The sequence below is a fragment of the Oncorhynchus masou genome, chromosome 32 (assembly GCF_036934945.1).
Source record: "Oncorhynchus masou masou isolate Uvic2021 chromosome 32, UVic_Omas_1.1, whole genome shotgun sequence".
Classification (NCBI taxonomy): Eukaryota; Metazoa; Chordata; class Actinopteri; order Salmoniformes; family Salmonidae; genus Oncorhynchus; species Oncorhynchus masou.
In genome coordinates this window covers 12,812,547-12,826,830 of record NC_088243.1, presented here as the reverse complement: position 1 = coordinate 12,826,830, position 14,284 = coordinate 12,812,547, and the positions used below count along the sequence as shown (strand labels likewise).

The 14,284-nt window shown below is 46.7% G+C and overlaps 1 long non-coding RNA gene across 1 annotated transcript; it reads right to left on the bottom strand.

The window, feature by feature from the left end:
- Nucleotides 1-3,405: 3,405 nt before the first annotated feature.
- Nucleotides 3,406-5,013, bottom strand: LOC135526923 (uncharacterized). The gene is made up of 3 exons (XR_010453365.1): nucleotides 4,923-5,013; nucleotides 4,301-4,758; nucleotides 3,406-3,978 (listed from the first exon to the last, which is right to left on the bottom strand). It is a non-coding gene; the product is annotated as an uncharacterized LOC135526923 (long non-coding RNA).
- Between the last annotated feature and the right edge of the window lie 9,271 nt (nucleotides 5,014-14,284).

Here is a 14,284-nt window from a genome sequence, read left to right as displayed (position 1 = left end):
AAAATTATAGACTGATAATTTCTTTGTCAGTGGGCAAACGTACAAAATCAACAGGGGATCAAATACTTTTTTCCCTCACTGTATAGCCATGTTATATTCTATTCCCTATATATATCCATGTTGTATTCTACTCCCTATATATATCCATGTTATATTCTACTCCCTATATATATCCATGTTATATTCTATTCCCTATATAGAGCCATGTTATATTCTACTCCCTATATATATACATGTTATATTCTACTCCCTATATAGAGCCATGTTATATTCTACTCCCTATATATATACATGTTATATTCTACTCCCTATATATAGCCATGTTATATTCTACTCCCTATATAGAGCCATGTTATATTCTACTCCCTATATATATCCATGTTATATTCTACTCCCTATATATATCCATGTTATATTCTACTCCCTATATATAGCCATGTTATATTCTACTCCCTATATATATCCATGTTATATTCTACTCCCTATATATAGCCATGTTATATTCTACTCCCTATATATAGCCATGTTATATTCTACTCCCTATATATAGCCATGTTATATTCTACTCCCTATATATATCCATGTTATATTCTACTCCCTATATATATCCATGTTATATTCTACTCCCTATATATATCCATGTTATATTCTACTCCCTATATAGAGCCATGTTATATTCTACTCCCTATATAAAGCGATCTGATATTCTACTCCCAATATAGAGCCATGTTATATTATACTCCCTATATAAAGCGATGTGATTTTCTACTCCCTATATAGAGCCATGTTATTATTCACTGTGTATTCATTCCTCATATCTCTATTTCAATTGATTTTAATGTAATTTGTTTTGTCGACTAACCGGTGCCCACGACCTTTGACTCTGTATCGGTACCACCTGTATACAGCCTTTCTATTGTTATGTTATTTCTTCTCTTGTATTATTGGTTTCTTTTATCTCTTACTTTTTTTTGTTATTTTCTTAAAAGTGCATTGTGGGTGTAACGGAATTCCTCTTCTTCAGAGGAGTAGCAAGGATCAGACCAATGGTAAGTGTCCATAATGATATCTTTAATAAATCAACAGAACACTGAAGAAAATAACAAACGTACAAACAAACAACCGAAAACAGTCCCGTATGTTGAAAACACTAACACAGGATACAACCACCCACAAAACACAATAGAAAACAGGCTACCTAAATATGGCTCCCAATCAGAGACAACGACTGACACCTGCCTCTGATTGAGAACCATACTAGGCCAAACACATAGAAATATAACAACAGAACATAACATAGAATGCCCACCCCAACTCAAGCCCTGACCAACTAAAATAAAGACATTCCGCCCTGACCAACTAAAATAAAGACATTAAAAAGGAACTAAGGTCAGAACGTGACAGTTGGTCTACTATACCTGTTGTGTAGGTCTACTGCACCTGTTGTGTAGGTCTACTGCACCTGTTGTGTAGGTCTACTGCACCTGTTGTGTAGGTCTACTGCACCTGTTGTGTAGGTCTACTACACCTGTTGTGTAGGTCTACTGCACCTGTTGTGTAGGTCTACTACACCTGTGGTGTAGGTCTACTGCACCTGTTGTGTAGGTCTACTACACCTGTTGTGTAGGTCTACTACACCTGTTGTGTAGGTCTACTGCATCTGTTGTGTAGGTCTACTACACCTGTTGTGTAGGTCTACTGCACCTGTTGTGTAGGTCTACTGCACCTGTTGTGTAGGTCTACTACACCTGTTGTGTAGGTCTACTACACCTGTTGTGTAGGTCTACTACACCTGTTGTGTAGGTCTACTGCACCTGTTGTGTAGGTCTACAGCACCTGTTGTGTAGGTCTACTGCACCTGTTGTGTAGGTCTATTGCACCTGTTGCGTAGGTCTACTGCACCTGTTGCGTAGGTCTACTACACCTGTTGCGTAGGTCTACTACACCTGTTGCGTAGGTCTACTACACCTGTTGTGTAGGTCTACTACACCTGTTGTGTAGGTCTACTGCACCTGTTGTGTAGGTCTACTGCACCTGTTGTGTAGGTCTACTGCCTGTTGTGTAGGTCTACTGCACCTGTTGTGTAGGTCTACAGCACCTGTTGTGTAGGTCTATTGCACCTGTTGTGTAGGTCTACTGCACCTGTTGTGTAGGTCTACTGCACCTGTTGCGTAGGTCTACTACACCTGTTGCGTAGGTCTACTACACCTGTTGCGTAGGTCTACTACACCTGTTGCGTAGGTCTACTACACCTGTTGTGTAGGTCTACTGCACCTGTTGTGTAGGTCTACTGCACCTGTTGTGTAGGTCTACAGCACCTGTTGTGTAGGTCTACAGCACCTGTTGTGTAGGTCTACTACACCTGTTGTGTAGGTCTACTGCACCTGTTGTGTAGGTCTACTGCACCTGTTGTGTAGGTCTACTGCACCTGTTGTGTAGGTCTACTACACCTGTTGTGTAGGTTTACTACACCTGTTGTGTAGGTCTACTACACCTGTTGTGTAGGTTTACTACACCTGTTGTGTAGGTCTACTACACCTGTTGTGTAGGTTTACTACACCTGTTGTGTAGGTCTACTACACCTGTTGTGTAGGTCTACCACACCTGTTGTGTAGATCTACTACACCTGTTGTGTAGGTCTACTACACCTGTTGTGTAGGTCTACTACACCTGTTGTGTAGGTCTACTGCACCTGTTCTGTAGGTCTACTGCACCTGTTGTGTAGGTTTACTACACCTGTTGTGTAGGTCTACTACACCTGTTGTGTAGGTCTACTACACCTGTTGTGTAGGTCTACTACACCTGTTGTGTAGGTTTACTACACCTGTTGTGTAGGTTTACTACACCTGTTGTGTAGGTCTACTGCACCTGTTGTGTAGGTTTACTGCACCTGTTGTGTAGGTTTACTGCACCTGTTGTGTAGGTTTACTGCACCTGTTGTGTAGGTCTACTACACCTGTTGTGTAGGTTTACTACACCTGTTGTGTAGGTCTACTACACCTGTTGTGTAGGTTAACTACACCTGTTGTGTAGGTCTACTACACCTGTTGTGTAGGTTTACTACACCTGTTGTGTAGGTTTACTACACCTGTTGTGTAGGTCTACTACACCTGTTGTATTCAGTGCATGCGGCTACTAACATTTGATTTGATTTGATCTTTACCTCTGCATTTTTGGAAAAGGGCCAGTAATTGAGCATTTCACTGTTAGTCTATGAAGGATGTGACAAATTCGATTTGATTTGATTTGACATTGCCACAAGCTAGAAATAGAGCTGGTATTTTCCTCCTCTGTTGGAGTTGTCATGTGGCGGCAGGTTTCTGTTTGCAGTGTCATTCTGACTTCATCCTCCTTGATCCCTTCATCACACCCTCCATCCTCCCATTTCCTCCTCCCTTTCCCCAGCAAGGCCAAGGTTGTCTTCCTTTGCTGTGAAGGCTGAAGGACCCTGCGTCAGTCCTATTAGAGAACAAGAGGGAGTTGAACTCCCCAGCCTGTCCAGCCCATAGCTGACTGTTGTGTTATGTATTGTTATCACCCTCTTGTTTTTGGAATCATCTCGTTGCTAGGGAGGATAGGGAGGGTGGAGGCCTCAGGTCTCTGATAATGTTTAACTGGTATGAAGAAAAAGAATAATGTCAATGGAGAAGCATGTCAATGTTTGATTGCAGTTCCCGGTTGCATCCTGTAGAGGGCGTGTTCTATCTCTCTCTCTTTCTCTCTCTCTCTCTCTCTCTCTCTCTCTCTCTCTCTCTCTCTCTCTCTCTCTCTCTCTCTCTCTCTCTCTCTCTCTCTCTCTCTCTCTCTCTCTCTCTCTCTCTCTCTCTCTCTCTGGTACCCAATGTCTTAAATATGTGGTGTGTGTTTTTTGTATTTCCCTGTGTGTTTACCACATCCTCTCCTCAGCACCTCTGCCTCCTTCTTCCCCCTGGGTTGTGTTCTTCACTTCATTACGCTGCAGGAGACTAGAATTGGAGACTGGAAAATAATGGAATTAAGAAATATATAAAAAATTAGGACGAGCAATGTCGTGGCATTGACTAAAAACAGTAGACCAGAATACAGTATATACATATGAGATTAATAAAGGAGTTTGTAAACATTATTAAAGTGACTAGTGTTCCATTATTAAAGTGGCCAGTGATTCCAAGTCTATGTATATAGGGCAGCAGCCTTTAAGGTGCAGGGTTGCATAGCCGGGTGGTAGCTGGTTAGTGATGGCTATTTAACAGTCTGATGGCCTTGAGATAGAAGCTGTTTTTCAATCTCTCGGTCCCAGCATTAATGCACCTGTACTGACCTTGCCTTCTGGATGATAGCGGGATGAACTGGGCAGACTGTACCACCCTCTGGAGAGCCATGCGGTTGCGGGTGGTGATACAGCCTGACAAGATGATCTCAATTGTGCATCTGTAAAAGTTTATGAGGGTCTTAAGGGCCAAGCCAAATCTTTTCAGCCTCTTGAGGTTGAAGAGGCGCTGTTGCGCCTTCTTCACGGCACTGTCTCTGAGGGTGGACCATTTCAGATTGTCAGTGATGTGTAAGCAGAGAAACCTGAACATGTCCTTCTCCACTGTGGTCCTGTCGATGTGGATGGGGGGGTGCTCCCTTTGCTGTTTCCTGAAGTCCACAATCAGCTCCTTCGTTTTTGTTGACGTTGAGAGAGAGATTATTTTCCTGGCACCACTCTGCCAGGCCCCTCACCTCCTCCTCATCTTTGTTGGTAATCAGGCCTACTACTGTTGTGTCGTCTGCAAACTTAAAAAGAGAAGAAGAAATTAATTGTTAATTAAAGATCAACCACAGCATTGTAAACGGTGCACCACCAGCTGCTCTTACTGTTGTTGTTCCCATTCAACACCCCTTGCTAAATGACCATCTACTACACACACATGTACCCCCCCACACACACAGACACTCACTATTTTATGTGTTTCAGAGGCAGAGGAAGGGTAGAGCAGCATTGTGTATGTTAATCCAGTCATCATCCTGACAACCCTAACACAACACAGCTCATCCATGACTGCTGGGAAACACACACTATGAACATGATTCTCACTGTGTATTCAAAGCAACATTATAGCAGCGACAGGGTTGTGAAATCTCTGTCTATTCAAAGCAACATTATAGCAGAGACAGGGTTGTGAAATCTCTGTCTATTCAAAGCAACATTATAGCAGAGACGATGTTGTGAAATCTCTATCTATTCAAAGCAATGTTATAGCAGAGACAGGGTTGTGAAATCTCTGTCTATTCAAAGCAATGTTATAGCAGAGACAGGGTTGTGAATTCTCTGTCTATTCAAAGCAATGTTATAGCAGAGACAGGGTTGTGAAATCTCAAAGATAGAGAAGATGGAAAACTGGTGAAGAGTCATTGCTAGAGAAGAGGGGGATGATGGCCAGTGAATAGAATAGAAGAAAATAAAGGAGAACTTAGGAGGGCAAGGAGAGATGAATGTTTAGTGCAGAAAGAAAAGAGATGTTGAAGATATTTAAATATTATTGCTGACTCCGTGGTCTCCTGAGGCCTGTTCCAACATTCTAACAGGAAGTTGAAAGGCCAGTTTCCCCCCCTGACTTCCTGACCCATGATGCTCCCTGTCTGCCCAGCAGGCTCCTGGGAGGAAGGGAGAGGGAGCACACACTGGTCCTTCACAACCTCCACACAGACGCCAGCCTGGCCGAAGGTCAAAACTATCAATGCACAATCACAGGTCAAATCTATCAAGCTACACGCCATGATGGCACAACCAGAGACAGATACGAAACATACAATGCAGTGAAACTTAGTCATTCACATTCACAAAGAAGTGTAGATTGTCATATGGTCACATGGGACATAGATAGATCTCTCGGTTGCTTCACCTGTCCCTGGTGAGAAGTTGTCCCTTGACGGGACAGACCTGACCTGTAGACCTGACCCTGGTCCAGGTGTCATGGGCAGACTGTGGCACGCTGAAACCAGATCTTCACCCTCTTCACCCTGTTCTTAATTTCTCCTCGCTCAGCTCCGGAAAATCAATGAGCTTTGTGAGCTAGGCTGGAGGGTTGATGCTGGAACAGTAGAAGGCATTCTCTGTCTCCCCTAAATCCTGCTCTAAGTCCATCTGTCTCCATTCCGGGTCATTCCCAGAGCCCACAATCTCTCCTGTGTGGTCACTCATGGACTAGAGATACTAGAGTTACACAGCCCATGTGTCCGGCGCTGCACTGGACAATATACAAGGCCATATAATAGATCCAGTCTACTTTATACTCACACTTAGCCAATCACGCTGAACCACTCCACACAAGAAGTTATCTCAAAGGAAAATAAATTGAATTGAATTTAACTCAATGCCCCCCCCCCCCACACACACACACACACTCTATTGATACTCAGATGCTGTTATAGCTGATGAGCACGTCATTTATCTTGACAGTTTAGTTTTTGGAAAGGGTTTGCCAGTCATTTATGAGAGCTTGTAAACTGCCATTTGATAGAGTGTGCAATTTTACAGACCTGTATTTGATTAGAAGGTTTGCTGTCTTTGTGGAGTGAGTTTGATTGTCTGTTCTTCCTAAGGGAATAAAGGGGAGAAGAGGCAGAGGAGAGAGATTAGGTTTAGGATTAGGATTAGGGTTAGGATTAGGATTAGGGTTAGGGTTAAGGTTCGGATTAGGATTAGGGTTAGGATTAGGATTAGGATTAGGGTTAGGATTAGGGTTAGGAATAGGGTTAGGGTTAGGATTAGGATTAGGGTTAGGGTTAGGATTAGGATTAGGGTTAGGATTAGGGTTAGGGTTAGGATTAGGGTGAGGATTAGGGTTAGGGTTCCTAAGGGAACAAAGGGGAAGAGTATTTTTTTTATCGAACCTCAATTGACTCAAGGCATGGAGTTGTAAGAGAGATCACATCATCTGTTGATGCCTGACAATTTGTTTGTTTCTTTTGGTGGTTCAATCCATCCATATGCTGTATCTTTGACTCCTCTCCATCCAGGTGCCTGTCTGTCTGCACAATCTTCCCCTGGAATAATTGTAGTCAACCTCTAACTCCATGTTTGTCCCATGTTGTGTCATACTTAGGTAGCCTGGGTTTCACTGTGTGTTTGTGGGTGATTGTTCCTGTCTCTGTGTTTGCACCAGATAGGGCTGTTTTAGGTTTTCACATTTCTTGTTTTGTTAGTCTGTTCATGTGTAGATTCTTTATTAAAGAACCATGAATAGAAACCACGCTGCGTTTTGGTCCGCCTCTCCTTCAACGCAAGAAAACCGTTACAGAATCACCCACCACAACATGACCAAGCGGCGTGGTAAAGGGCAACAGCAACAGCGGCTCAAAGAGGAATGGACATGGGACGATGTATTGGATGGCAAGGGTTGCTACACATGGGAGGAGATCCTGGTGGGAAAAGATCGCCTTCCATGGGAACAGGTGGAGGTAGCTAGGAGAGCAGAGGCAGCCGGAGAGAGGAGCCGGTGATATGAGGGAACACGGCTGGCAAGGAAGCCCGAGAGGCAGCCCCAAAAATTTCTTGGAGGGGGGCACACAGGAGGTGTGGCGAAGCCAGGTAGGAGACCTGAGCCAACTTCCTGTGCTTACCAGAGGGCGAGAGAGACCAGGCAGGCACCGTGTTATGCGGTGGAGCGCACGGTGTCCCCAGTGCGGGTGCATAGCCTGGTGCGGTACATTCCAGCTCCGCGTATCGGCCGGGCTAGAGTGGGCATCGAGCCAAGGGCCATGAAGCCGGCTCTACGCATCTGGTCTCCAGTGCGTCTCCTTGGGCCGGCTTACATGGCACCAGCCTTGCACACGGTGTCCCCGGTTCGCCTCTGCATAGCCCAGTGCGGGCTATTCCACATCGCCGCACTGGCAGGGCGACCGGGACCATTCAACCGGGTAAGGTTGGGCAGGCTCGGTGCTCAAGAGCTCCAGTGCGCCTGCATGGTCCGGTCTATCCGGTACCACCTCCACGCACCAGCCCTCCGGTGGCAGCTCCCCACACCAGGCTTCCTGGGCGTGTCCTCGGCCCAGTACCACCAGTGCCAGCACCACGCATCAGGCCTACAGTGCGCCTCGCCTGTCCAGCCGGAATCTCCCACCTCTCCGGCGCTGCTAGAGCCTTCCTCCTCTCTGGCGCAGCCGGAGTCTCCCGACAGTTCGGCGCTTCCAGAGCTCCATTCCCTCATTCCAGAGGCGCCAGAGCCCCTCATTCCAGAGGCGCCAGAGCCCCTCATTCCAGAGGCGCCAGAGCCCCTCATTCCAGAGGCGCCAGAGCCTTCCTCTCCAGCGTTGCCGGAGCTTCCCGTCTGCCCAGTGCCATCTGAGATACCCGTCTGCCCAGTGCCGCCAGTCTGCCCAGCGCCGCCAGTGCCGCCAGTCTGCCCAGCGCCATCTGAGCTACCCGTCTGCCCAGCGCCGCCTGAGCCACCCATCTGCCCAGCGCCGCCAGTGCCGCCAGTCTGCCCAGCGCCGCCAGTGTCGCCAGTCTGCCCAGCGCCGCCAGTGCCGCCAGTCTGCCCAGCGCCGCCAGTGCAGCCATTCTGCAAAGAGCCGCCAGTGCCGCCAAGTCTGCAAGGAGCCGCCAGTGCCGCCAGTCTGTAAGGAGCTGCCAGTGCCGCCAGTCTGCAAGGAGCCACCAGTGCCGCCAGTCAGCCAGGGGCCGCCAGTGCCGCCAGTCAGCCAGGGGCCGCCAGTGCCGCCAGTCAGCCAGGGACCGCCAGTGCCGCCAGTCAGCGAGGGGCCGCCAGTGCCGCCAGTCAGCCCAGAGGCGCCAGAGCCCCTCAGCCCAGAGCCCCTGCCCCTCAGCTCAGAGCTTTCGCCCCTCAGTCCAGAGCATCCGCCCCTTTGTCCAGAGCTTCCGCCCCTCTGTCCAGAGTTTCCGCCCCTGTCCCGAGCTGCCCCTCTGTCCCGAGCTGCCCCTCTGTCCCGAGCAGCCCCTCAGTCCAGTGGGGTCATTTAGTAGGGTCACCATGGTTAGGAGGCCACGGAAGCGGACAAGAAGGCGGACTAAGACGATGGTGAAGTGGGGTCCGCATCCTGCGCCAGAGCCGCCACCGCGGACAGACGCCCAGCCAGACCCTCCCCTATAGGTTAAGGTTTTGCGGCCGGAGTCCACACCTTTGAGGGGGGGGGGGTACTGTCACGTTCTGACCTTTATTTCCTTTGTTTTGTCATTATTTAGTATGGTCAGGGCATGAGTTGGGGTGGGCAGTCTATGTTTGTTTTTCTATGATTTGGGTATTTCTATGTTTCGGCCTAGTATGGTTCTCAATCAGAGGCAGGTGTCATTAGTTGTCTCTGATTGAGAATCATACTTAGGTAGCCTGGGTTTCACTGTGTGTTTGTGGGTGATTGTTCCTGTTATATGGAGAGATGTTGTGTTATATGAAGAGATGTTGTGTTATATGAAGAGATGTTGTGTTATATGGAGAGATGTTGTGTTATATGGAGAGATGTTGTGTTATATGGAGAGATGTTGTGTTATATGGAGAGATGTTGTGTTATATGGAGAGATGTCGTGTTATATGGAGAGATGTCGTGTTATATGGAGAGATGCTGTGTTATATGGAGAGATGTTGTGTTATCACAAAGTTCGATACAGAGTTGCTCTAAGACTGCATTGGAGTCTCTTTAGCACCAGGCTAGGTTTAGGCATGTTAGTGAGTGGTTAGGGTAAGTTAGGTTTAGGCATGCTAGTGAGTGGTTAGGGTAAGTTAGGTTTAGGCATGTTAGTGAGTGGTTAGGGTAAGTAAGGTTTAGGCATGTTAGTGAGTGGTTAGGGTAAGTTAGGTTTAGGCATGTTAGTGAGTGGTTAGGGTAAGTTAGGTTTAGGCATGTTAGTGAGTGGTTAGGGTAAGTTAGGTTTCGACATGTTAGTGAGTGGTTAGGGTAAGTTAGGTTTAGGCATGTTAGTGAGTAGTTAGGGTAAGTGGTAGGATAAGGGTAGGTTTAGCCATGCTAGTGAGTGGTTTGGGTAAGTGGTAGGGTAAGTTAGGTTTAGGCATGTTAGTGAGTGGTTAGGTTAAGTGGTAGGATAAGGGTAGGTTTACCCATTTTAGTGAGTGGTTAGGGTAAGTTAGGTTTAGGCAAGTTAGTGAGTGGTTAGGGTAAGTTAGGTTTAGGCACGTTAGTGAGTGGTTAGGGTAAGTTAGGTTTAGCCATGCTAGTGAGTGGTTCGGGTAAGTGGTAGGGTAAGTTAGGTTTAGCCATGCTAGTGAGTGGTTCGGGTAAGTGGTAGGGTAAGTTAGGTTTAGCCATGCTAGTGAGTGGTTCGGGTAAGTTAGGTTTAGCCATGCTAGTGAGTGGTTCGGGTAAGTTAGGTTTAGCCATGCTAGTGAGTGGTTCGGGTAAGTTAGGTTTAGCCATGCTATTGAGTGGTTCGTGTAAGTGGAAGGGTAAGTTAGGTTTAGCCATGCTAGTGAGTGGTTAGGGTAAGTTAGGTTTAGCCATGCTAGTGAGTGGTTCGTGTAAGTGGTAGGGTAAGGGTAGGTTTAGCCATGCTAGTGAGTGGTTTGGGTAAGTGGTAGGGTAAGTTAGGTTTAGGCATGTTAGTGAGTGGTTAGGGTAAGTGGTAGGATAAGGGTAGGTTTACCCATTCTAGTGAGTGGTTAGGGTAAGTTAGGTTTAGGCATGTTAGTGAGTGGTTAGGGTAAGTTAGCTTTAGGCATGTTAGTGAGTGGTTAGGGTAAGTTAGGTTTAGCCATGCTAGTGAGTGGTTAGGTTAAGTGGTAGGATAAGGGTAGGTTTACCCATTCTAGTGAGTGGTTAGGGTAAGTTAGGTTTAGGCACGTTAGTGAGTGGTTAGGGTAAGTTAGGTTTAGGCACGTTAGTGAGTGGTTAGGGTAAGTTAGGTTTAGCCATGCTAGTGAGTGGTTCGGGTAAGTGGTAGGGTAAGTTAGGTTTAGCCATGCTAGTGAGTGGTTCGGGTAAGTGGTAGGGTAAGTTAGGTTTAGCCATGCTAGTGAGTTGTTCGGGTAAGTGGTAGGGTAAGTTAGGTTTAGCCATGCTAGTGAGTGGTTCGGGTAAGTGGTAGGGTAAGTTAGGTTTAGCCATGCTAGTGAGTGGTTCGGGTAAGTGGTAGGGTAAGTTAGGTTTAGCCATGCTAGTGAGTGGTTCGGGTAAGTTAGGTTTAGCAATGCTAGTGAGTGGTTAGGGTAAGTTAGGTTTAGCCATGCTAGTGAGTGGTTTGTGTAAGTGGTAGGGTAAGTTAGGTTTAGCCATGCTAGTGAGTGGTTCGGGTAAGTGGTAGGGTAAGTTAGGTTTAGCCATGCTAGTGAGTGGTTCGGGTAAGTTAGGTTTAGCAATGCTAGTGAGTGGTTCGGGTAAGTTAGGTTTAGCCATGCTAGTGAGTGGTTCGTGTACGTGGTAGGGTAAGGGTAGGTTTAGCCATGCTAGTGAGTGGTTTGGGTAAGTGGTAGGGTAAGTTAGGTTTAGCCATGCTAGTGAGTGGTTCTGGTAAGTGGTAGGGTAAGGGTAGGTTTAGCCATGTTAGTGAGTGGTTGGGTAAGTTAGGTTTAGCCATGCTAGTGAGTGGTTAGGGTAAGTGGTAGGGTAAGGGTAGGTTTAGCCATGTTAGTGAGTGGTTAGGGTAAGTTAGGTTTAGCCATGCTAGTGAGTGGTTCGGGTAAGTGTAAGTTTAGCCATGCTAGTGAGTGGTTAGGGTAAGTGGTAGGGTAAGGGTAGGTTTAGCCATGTTAGTGAGTGGTTAGGGTAAGTGGTAGGGTAAGGGTAGGTTTAGCCATGTTAGTGAGTGGTTAGGGTAAGTGGTAAGATAAGGGTAGGTTTAGCCATGCTAGTGAGTGGTTCGGGTAAGTGGTAGGATAAGGGTAGGTTTAGCCATGCTAGTGAGTGGTTAGGGTAAGGGTAGGTTTAGCCATGCTAGTGAGTGGTTAGGGTAAGTTAGGTTTAGCCATGCTAGTGAGTGGTTAGGGTAAGTGGTAGGGTAAGGGTAGGTTTAGCCATGTTAGTGAGTGGTTAGGGTAAGTGGTAAGATAAGGGTAGGTTTAGCCATGCTAGTGAGTGGTTCGGGTAAGTGGTAGGATAAGGGTAGGTTTAGCCATGCTAGTGAGTGGTTCGGGTAAGTTAGGTTTAGCCATGCTAGTGAGTGGTTCGGGTAAGTGGTAGGATAAGGGTAGGTTTAGCCATGCTAGTGAGTGGTTCGGGTAAGTGGTAGGGTAGGTTAGGTTTAGCCATGCTAGTGAGTGGTTAGGGTAAGTGGTAAGGTAAGTTAGGTTTAGCCATGCTAGTTAGTGGTTCGGGTAAGTTAGGTTTAGCCATGCTAGTGAGTGGTTCGGGTAAGTTAGGTTTAGCCATGCTAGTGAGTGGTTCGGGTAAGTTAGGTTTAGCCATGCTAGTGAGTGGTTAGGTTAAGTGGTAGGATAAGGGTAGGTTTACCCATTCTAGTGAGTGGTTAGGGTAAGTTAGGTTTAGGCACGTTAGTGAGTGGTTAGGGTAAGTTAGGTTTAGGCACGTTAGTGAGTGGTTAGGGTAAGTTAGGTTTAGCCATGCTAGTGAGTGGTTCGGGTAAGTGGTAGGGTAAGTTAGGTTTAGTCATGCTAGTGAGTGGTTCGGGTAAGTGGTAGGGTAAGTTAGGTTTAGCCATGCTAGTGAGTTGTTCGGGTAAGTGGTAGGGTAAGTTAGGTTTAGCCATGCTAGTGAGTGGTTCGGGTAAGTGGTAGGGTAAGTTAGGTTTAGCCATGCTAGTGAGTGGTTCGGGTAAGTTAGGTTTAGCAATGCTAGTGAGTGGTTAGGGTAAGTTAGGTTTAGCCATGCTAGTGAGTGGTTTGTGTAAGTGGTAGGGTAAGTTAGGTTTAGCCATGCTAGTGAGTGGTTCGGGTAAGTGGTAGGGTAAGTTAGGTTTAGCCATGCTAGTGAGTGGTTCGGGTAAGTTAGGTTTAGCAATGCTAGTGAGTGGTTCGGGTAAGTTAGGTTTAGCCATGCTAGTGAGTGGTTCGTGTACGTGGTAGGGTAAGGGTAGGTTTAGCCATGCTAGTGAGTGGTTTGGGTAAGTGGTAGGGTAAGTTAGGTTTAGCCATGCTAGTGAGTGGTTCTGGTAAGTGGTAGGGTAAGGGTAGGTTTAGCCATGTTAGTGAGTGGTTGGGTAAGTTAGGTTTAGCCATGCTAGTGAGTGGTTAGGGTAAGTGGTAGGGTAAGGGTAGGTTTAGCCATGTTAGTGAGTGGTTAGGGTAAGTTAGGTTTAGCCATGCTAGTGAGTGGTTCGGGTAAGTGTAAGTTTAGCCATGCTAGTGAGTGGTTAGGGTAAGTTAGGTTTAGCCATGCTAGTGAGTGGTTAGGGTAAGGGTAGGTTTAGCCATGCTAGTGAGTGGTTAGGGTAAGTTAGGTTTAGCCATGCTAGTGAGTGGTTAGGGTAAGTGGTAGGGTAAGGGTAGGTTTAGCCATGTTAGTGAGTGGTTAGGGTAAGTGGTAGGATAAGGGTAGGTTTAGCCATGCTAGTGAGTGGTTCGGGTAAGTGGTAGGATAAGGGTAGGTTTAGCCATGCTAGTGAGTGGTTCGGGTAAGTGGTAGGATAAGGGTAGGTTTAGCCATGCTAGTGAGTGGTTCGGGTAAGTTAGGTTTAGCCATGCTAGTGAGTGGTTCGGGTAAGTGGTAGGATAAGGGTAGGTTAAGCCATGCTAGTGAGTGGTTCGGGTAAGTGGTAGGGTAGGTTAGGTTTAGCCATGCTAGTGAGTGGTTAGGGTAAGTGGTAAGGTAGGTTAGGTTTAGCCATGCTAGTGAGTGGTTAGGGTAAGTTAGGTTTAGGCACGTTAGTAAGTGGTTAGGGTAAGTTAAGTTTAGCCATGCTAGTGAGTGGTTCGGGTAAGTGGTAGGGTAAGTTAGGTTTAGCCATGCTAGTGAGTGGTTCGGGTAAGTGGTAGGGTAAGTTAGGTTTAGCCATGCTAGTGAGTGGTTCGGGTAAGTGGTAGGGTAAGTTAGGTTTAGCCATGCTAGTGAGTGGTTCGGGTAAGTTAGGTTTAGCCATGCTAGTGAGTGGTTCGGGTAAGTTAGGTTTAGCCATGCTAGTGAGTGGTTCGGGTAAGTTAGGTTTAGCCATGCTAGTGAGTGGTTCGTGTAAGTGGTAGGGTAAGTTAGGTTTAGCCATGCTAGTGAGTGGTTAGGGTAAGTTAGGTTTAGCCATGCTAGTGAGTGGTTCGTGTAAGTGGTAGGGTAAGGGTAGGTTTAGCCATGCTAGTGAGTGGTTTGGGTAAGTGGTAGTGTAAGTTAGGTTTAGGCATGTTAGTGAGTGGTTAGGGTAAGTGGTAGGATAAGGGTAGGTTTACCCATTCTAGTGAGTGGTTAG